This window comes from Leiobunum rupestre, chromosome 11 (genome assembly GCF_980474605.1).
Source record: "Leiobunum rupestre chromosome 11, qqLeiRupe1.1.hap1, whole genome shotgun sequence".
Taxonomy (NCBI): domain Eukaryota; kingdom Metazoa; phylum Arthropoda; class Arachnida; order Opiliones; family Sclerosomatidae; genus Leiobunum; species Leiobunum rupestre.
Window position 1 is genome coordinate 16,409,093 of NC_143394.1, and position 6,000 is coordinate 16,415,092.

The window sequence follows — 6,000 nt, forward strand, 5'->3', positions numbered from 1 at the left end:
ATAAATAAATACGAAATGTTGAAATTAATTAATATGAAATAAATAAATACGAAATGTTAAATTAAATAATAATAAATAGTGTTGTTAATTTTCCGGAAAAATAATATTCGGAAAAATTTCCGCAAATCGGAAAAATAAAAAAGTTTTTAAGGGTTCTTAATGTTTTTAACTTTTTACCGATATAAAATGCCTAATATCAGTAAACATACTACAAAACATTAATAGTGTTACATTGTTAATCGGTTTAAACTAGTCTAGAGGTTTAGTTTTACTTTTAGATTCGAAAAAATTAGGCGAAAATGCCGCTTTCATGGAATTAAAACTTTTTTATTTTTTTCGGAAAACACGTAACATTTTCCGGAAAAAAGGCCTCGGTTATTTTCCGGAAAATTTTCCGACTTACAACACTACCAATAATTATGTAATATGCAATAAATTAATATGAAATATGTAATATGCAATAAATTAATATGAAATATGTAATATGCAATAAATTAATATGAAATATGTAATATGCAATAAATTAATATGAAATATGTAATATGCAATAAATTAATATGAAATATGTAATATGCAATAAATTAATATGAAATATGTAATATGCAATAAATTAATATGAAATATGTAATATGCAATAAATTAATATGAAATATGTAATATGCAATAAATTAATATGAAATATGTAATATGCAATAAATTAATATGAAATATGTAATATGCAATAAATTAATATGAAATATGTAATATGCAATAAATTAATATGAAATATGTAATATGTAATATGCAATAAATTAATATGAAATATGTAATATGCAATAAATTAATATGAAATATGTAATATGCAATAAATTAATATGAAATATGTAATATGCAATAAATTAATATGAAATATGTAATATGCAATAAATTAATATGAAATATGTAATATGCAATAAATTAATATGAAATATGAAATATGCAATAAATTAATATTAAATATGTAATGTACAATAAATTAATATGTAATATGCAATAAATTAATATTAAATATGTAATATGTCATAAATTAATATTAAATATGTAATGTACAATAAATTAATATCAAATATGTAATATGAAAGAAATTAATATTAAATATATAATATGAAATATATAGTATGAAATAAATTAATATTAAATATGTAATTTGAAATAAATTAATATTAAATATGTAACGTAAAATAAATTAATATTAAATATGTAATATGAAATAATTTAATATTAAATATGTAATATGAAATAATTTAATATGAAATATGTAATATGAAATAAATTGATATTAAATAAATAAATATGTAATATGAAACCAATTGATATTAAATAAATAAATACTAAATAAATAACTAAATATTAAATAAATAAATACTAAATAAATAACTAAATATTAAATAAATAAATACTAAATAAATAACTAAATATTAAATAAATAAATACTAAATAAATAACTAAATATTAAATAAATAAATACTAAATAAATAACTAAATATTAAATAAATAAATACTAAATAATTAACTAAATATTAAATAAATAAATACTAAATAAATAACTAAATATTAAATAAATAAATACTAAATAAATAACTAAATATTAAATAAATAAATACTAAATAAATAACTAAATATTAAATAAATAAATAACTTTATTTTATTTCCCAAATTTTCAAAGGGGGAGGGGATTGCTTATATCTATCCCTCTTTACTTCGAAAATGCTCAAATTGATCGATTTCAAAATGACGTTTTTGCGCGTGACAGTACCTGTACATTGTAAGGAATAGCAGGCTTATTTACCTGCTTTTATAACCTAACATGGCGGTGTATTTTCACGAGCAAAATTTATTTTAAGATCCCATCCCCCAATTGCTTATATCTAGACCTCATTACTTCGTAAGACGACGTAGCAGACGACAAAAAGTGAAGGTTTAATTTTAGTTTCGTTTCGGAATAAAAAATGCAGAATACTATATTCTGAATAGTATTTCAAATTTTAAATATTTCTGATTCATTTATATTTTTTTAATAAAAATAAAAGTGGTTTTAACCAGTCTGGCTGGTTCTTGCCAACCCTGCTACTACTACATTTTGGTCCTAGCAAAATATATATTTCGATTTGGAACTAAAAACGCAGAGTGACTAGTTCGCTTCTGATTTAAACGAAAAATGGGGAAAAAATCCGCTTGTCACTTCCATTTTTTGACTCCTTCCTTCCTACTAGATCCTGCGGGGAGGGGGGGCTTTTCTCAATTTTCGCTCCCCTTTCTGCATCCTTTAGTTCCTTTCCTTCATCCAGTCAATTAAGAAAAGGTTTAACCCTCTGATTCGTTTTCATATCAAAAATAAATAAACCCAGGCTGGGTTTTTTTTTTCGTTTTTCCACCCTCCACCAGGGGGCGTACTTCCTCTTTTGAAGGCAGGTTTCGAAGAGAGACCGGGGGGGAGGGGCACCGACGTAACATACGGCTTTACAAGATTCCGAACGCGTGTAAAGCAACGGGTCCCGTTCCCCTTCAAATTTCGGATGACAGTTTTGGCAGGTTTTCTTTGGCGAACTCTTCCCCCAGCACCCCCCCCCCCCCTTTCCAATACTCAAGCAGTGACATCCAACGGCCATTCTTCGACTTCTCCATCCGATTCGCCCATGAGGAAAACGTATACGACGAGGTGGGTATACGACGCTAAAATTTTACACCGCCGTCTATCCACCCGTTTCGGGTCGAATTTAAGTCGCGAGTCCCGCTTCATCTCGCTCGCCCACCTCTCTCGCCTTATCAACGGGGATTTAATGTCCTTTTCGTGTTTCTGACGTAACAAGGAAGGCGAAAGGTGAACTCTCCCCTGTTTAGTTTGAAATTGCGACTCCTTACTTAAAGGCGCGAGTCCGTCGCCGGTCTTCCGTTACTTCGATTTGTTGGCCGCCGTGTCTACCGATAGTTATTTTTTACTTTTTCTTTTATAAATATAGGATTTAAATAAACTTTTTTAATCCGGTATGACAAGTCAAATAGAATATATCTAGCGTAGTACCATAGATATAAGAAATGTATATAAAGGTCTAGATAAATTTCGGGGCGTCTAAGCCTAACATAAAATACGGAATTGACACTTAGCAGACACCGAGGAAGGCACGTGACCAAGAGCGCGAGCTCTCTTAGCATTTTAGTACTAAGTGCTTGACCTTTCCGCAGGCCGTAGTCTTTAGACACCATCTGTTGGTGACTTTTAGTATCATTTTTAAGCAGGAGACAATGGCTCTCGCGACGATAGCAGGAGCTTTCTTACCGATAGATAGCGCCTTATAAGGATGGCCTGCAGAAATTACGCGTTTCTGCTAGCTGTCACCTCCGTATTCACTCCCTTTTAAATATTTTATCTAGACCTTTATATACGTTTCCTATATCTATGCGTAGTACTGTTATAGCATTATGATGGGAAAATTATAAAAAACACGTTTTGATTCATTGACACTAACGCCATATTGCGGATAATTTCAAAAACTATTTTCTTCAAAGCAGGAAATAGATCTATAAAGCACAAATCAATACTATTCACAATTAACACAGGCGTTCAAATTATAAAATGCTATTTAAAAATAAATATCTTAGCAATCTACGGAAGTTATTATGATTCTATTAGCAGCAGCTTTAATCGATAATTAAGAAAATACTTCAGCGGCGCAAATTGGTTCGCCATTTTTTTTTAAGTAGAGCTAATACCCAAGGCACCACCTTCGACCACATAAGCAATGTGCGGGAGTAAATATGATTATCTGCAATCTCTCGACAATCTACCGGAGTAATTATTATTATCTTCAAATCTCTTGACAATCTACGGGGGTAATAATGATTACCTTCAAATATCTTGACAATTTGCTGTAGTAATAATGATTATCTGCAATCTCTCGACAATCTACGGGAGTAAATATGATTATCTGCAATCTCTCGACAATCTACGGGAGTAAATATGATTATCTTCAAATCTCTTGACAATCTACGGGGGTAATAATGATTACCTTCAAATATCTTGACAATTTTCTGTAGTAATAATGATTATCTGCAATCTCTCGACAATCTACGGGAGTAAATATGATTATCTGCAATCTCTCGACAATCTACGGGAGTAAATATGATTATCTGCAATCTTTCGACAATCTACGGGAGTAAATATGATTATCTGCAATCTCTCGACAATCTACGGGAGTAAATATGATTATCTGTAATCTCTCGACAATCTACGGGAGTAATTATTTTGGTCTTTCTATGGGAGTAATTATTATTGTCTTAACAATCTACGGGAGTAATTATTATTGTCTTTCTATTGGAGTAATTATTATTGTCTTAACAATCTGCGGGAGTAATTATAATTGCCTTAACAATCTACGGGAGTAATTATTATTATTGTCTTAACAATCTACGGGAGTAATTATTATTGTCTTTGTATTGGAGTAATTATCATTGCCTTTCTATTGGAGTAATTATTATTATCTTTCTATGGGAGTAATTATTATTGTCTTAACAATCTACGGGAGTAATTATTATTGTCTTTCTATTATAGTAAAATTGTCTTTCTATTGGAGTAATTATTATTGTCTTAACAATCTGCGGGAGTAATTATAATTGCCTTAACAATCTACGGGAGTAATTATTATTATTGTCTTAACAATCTACGGGAGTAATTATTATTGTATTTCTATTGGAGTAATTATCATTGCCTTTCTATTGGAGTAATTATTATTATCTTTCTATTGGAGTAATTATTATTGTCTTAACAATCTACGGGAGTAATTATTATTGTATTTCTATTGGAGTAATTATCATTGCCTTTCTATTGGAGTAATTATTATTATCTTTCTATTGGAGTAATTATTATTGTCTTAACAATCTACGGGAATAATTATTATTGTCTTAACAATCTACGGGAGTAATTATTATTGTCTTAACAATCTACGGGAATAATTATTATTGTCTTAACAATCTACGGGAGTAATTATTATTCTCTTAACAATCTACGGGAGTAATTATTATTGTCTTAACAATCTACGGGAGTAGTTATTATTGTCTGATCAATCTACGGAAGAAATTATTGTCGTAACAATCTACGGGAGTAATTATTATTGTCTTAACAATCTACGGGAGTAATTATTATTGTCTTAACAATCTACGGGAGTAATTAATATTGTCTTAACAATCTATGGGAGTAGTTATTATTGTCTTAACAATCTACGGGAGTAATTAATATTGTCTTAACAATCTACGGGAGTAATTATGATTATCTTAAAAAGTGTATGCAGATTGCACCGAGTGTGAAATGAGGATTTAAAATTGAATTACCGCTCACACAATTACTTAAATCCAGTTTTCTAAGTTATATTTAACAGTCTACGGGATTATCTGTGATTTTGTTTTGTAGCGGTTTTTACAATTGGAAAGATTTGGGCAGTTTTTACAATTTGGTAGATTGGGGATTTTTGACATTTGGGCGGTTACAATACCAAATATTATCTGGCAATTAACCAGTTTAATTTTTACTTCACATTATTTCTTTAATTTACTGCTTTACGCTATTAGAGAGTACAATAAACGATTTACGGATACAATTTTCAACAAACCATTGTATACCATGTAATAACGATATCGTATTGATTTTGCAAATATTCCGCTCATAATATTTCTATATTTTGAAATTTTCCCTCTTCGCGAAGGTTACCTCGGCTATATATTCTAGAAATCGACCCAGTATTAGGAAAATGGCGGCCCACATACGGAAGTGCCGCTTTAGGTCTATTTTAAAAATGAGTAAATATTTCTAGTCGTTATGGATGAGACTAACCTATTTGAGTTTTTGCGGTGGTCTTTATTCTATGAGAAATCTTTCGCGGTCATCTATCGGGTATTCTGATCGAAGTTATATCGATGTTTTTAGACTAGAGAAATAAGCGTTGGAAGTACCTTCTTAGGTAGGCTATGCCCATAATAAAGCTTTCTCAA